Source organism: Oncorhynchus nerka, unplaced genomic scaffold, assembly GCF_034236695.1.
Source record: "Oncorhynchus nerka isolate Pitt River unplaced genomic scaffold, Oner_Uvic_2.0 unplaced_scaffold_4204, whole genome shotgun sequence".
Classification (NCBI taxonomy): Eukaryota; Metazoa; Chordata; class Actinopteri; order Salmoniformes; family Salmonidae; genus Oncorhynchus; species Oncorhynchus nerka.
In genome coordinates this window covers 14,659-17,376 of record NW_027037092.1, presented here as the reverse complement: position 1 = coordinate 17,376, position 2,718 = coordinate 14,659, and the positions used below count along the sequence as shown (strand labels likewise).

Here is a 2,718-nt window from a genome sequence, read left to right as displayed (position 1 = left end):
ACATGAGACCATAATACACCATCCATCCTGTTATATAACACAACCCATAATACACCATCCATCCTGTTCTATAATACACCATCCATCCTGTTATATAACACAACCCATAACATGAGACCATAATACACCATCCATCCTGTTCTATAATACACCATCCATCCTGTTCTATAATACACCATCCATCCTGTTCTATAATACACCATCCATCCTGTTCTATAATACACCATCCATCCTGTTCTATAACACACCATCCATCCCAATTCTATAACTCAACCCATAATACACCATCCATCCTGTTATATAACACAACCCATAATACACCATCCATCCTGTTCTATAACACACCATCCATCCTGTTATATAACACAACCCATAATACACCATCCATCCTGTTCTATAACCCAACCCATAATACACCATCCATCCTGTTCTATAACCCAACCCATAATACACCATCCATCCTGTTCTATAACCCAACCCATAATACACCATCCATCCTGTTCTATAACACAACCCATAATACACCATCCATCCTGTTCTATAACACAACCCATAATACACCATCCATCCTGTTCTATAACACAACCCATAATACACCATCCATCCTGTTATATAACACAACCCATAATACACCATCCATCCTGTTATATAACACAACCCATAATACACCATCCATCCTGTTATATAATACACCATCCATCCTGTTATATAACACAACCCATAATACACCATCCATCCTGTTATATAACACAACCCATAATACACCATCCATCCTGTTATATAATACACCATCCATCCTGTTATATAATACAACCCATAATACACCATCCATCCTGTTATATAACACAACCCATAATACACCATCCATCCTGTTCTATAACCCACCATCCATCCTGTTATATAATACACCATCCATCCTGTTCTATAACACAACCTAACACCATCCATCCTGTTCTATAATACAACCATAATACAATTATCCATCCTGTTATATAACACAACCCATAATATACCACCATCCTGTTATATAATACACCATCCATCCTGTTATATAATACACCATCCATCTGTTATATAACACAACCTATATACCATCCATCCTGTTCCACCATAATACACCATCCATCCTGTTATATAACACAACCTATAATATACACCATCCTGTTCTATAACACACCATCCATCCTGTTATATAACACAACCCATAATATACCATCCATCCTGTTATATAATACACCATCCATCCTGTTATATAATACAACCCATAATACACCATCCATCCTGTTCTATAATACACCATCCATCCTGTTCTATAATACACCATCCATCCTGTTCTATAATACACCATCCATCCTGTTATATAACCCAACCCATAATACACCATCCATCCTGTTCTATAATACACCATCCATCCTGTTCTATAATACACCATCCATCCTGTTCTATAATACACCATCCATCCTGTTATATAACCCAATCCATATCATGAGGTTCTCAGCCGTCTGTTAAGTGCTGTTGTCTCAAGGTGCTTTCTGTTTTCATTCAGAACCAGAGGCTTCAACGGCAGCAGAAGAAACTCCCAAGAAGAAGAAAAAGAAGTCTAAGAAAGCCGAGGAGGACGTAGAAAGGAAGAGGAAGAGGAGGCGACCGTCTCTCCCACAGAGGAAGTACGTAGGCTGAGGGGGGACATGCCTCCAGAATATATATATTCCTGCTCATCTAAGCCGTTCTGCCTGAACCAACATACTAATTTGTTATTTCTTGTGATTTACAGTCGTCAAAGAAGAAGAAGAAGAAGAAAAAGGTCAAGGAGGAAGAGGGAGATTAATCTGGTTGGGGAGAAACTGTATTATATTAGAACTTTTAGTTGTGGTTGTATCTACCAGGGCCAGACTGACTGGTGTATCAGCCTGACCGTTTAAAGACTAGAGAACTGGAGACGGAGGTTATTTCAGACCAGCAGCTGATCTGTTATGAGACTTGATATAAATCCTCCTGTGGATTTGAGTTTAAGATGAACCTTTAGTTTACTGTAACCTCTTATTATTACTAATCAACTAAAGACCCAATAGACTGTCTACAATATCAATGTCCATGTTAAAACACTTCCTTCCTCCACTGGTTTAACGATGTGCCTTTTTTAAAAGATGGGTTTTTCTGCTGTCTTTGTCCATAAGTGATTAAATCCATTTTCTCAGTCAGCGGTATTTCCTTTCATTCCAGCTATGGTGGATTCAGACCCCTTGACTTTGTCCACCTTTTGTTACGTTACAGCCTTATTCTAACATGATTCAATAGTTTTTCCCATCAATTTACACACGATGCCCCCCAAATGACAAAGCTAAACAAGTTTAGAAATGTGTACATTTATTCAAAATACAAAACTAACATATCGCATTTAGTCACTTCACCCCTTCCTACATGTGCAAATTACCGCAACTAACCTGTACCCCCCATTCTGACTCAATACCTGTACCCTCCACACTGACTCTGTACCGGTACCCCCTGTATATAGACTCAGTACCTGTACCCCCGACACTGACTCAGTACCTACTAACAGGTACCCCTTGTATATAGACTCCACACTGACTCGGTACCGGTACCCCCTGTATATAGACTCCACACTGACTCTGTACCGGTACCCCCTGTATATAGACTCCACACTGACTCTGTACCTGTACCCCCTGTATATAGACTCAGTACCTGTACCCCTTGTAT

At 39.4% G+C, this 2,718-nt stretch overlaps 1 long non-coding RNA gene across 1 annotated transcript; it reads left to right on the top strand.

Moving 5' to 3' along the window:
* The first annotated feature begins 1,287 nt into the window (after window positions 1-1,287).
* Window positions 1,288-2,201, top strand: LOC135566559 (uncharacterized). The gene is made up of 2 exons (XR_010462124.1): window positions 1,288-1,667; window positions 1,775-2,201. It is a non-coding gene; the product is annotated as an uncharacterized LOC135566559 (long non-coding RNA).
* The last annotated feature ends 517 nt before the right edge of the window (window positions 2,202-2,718 follow it).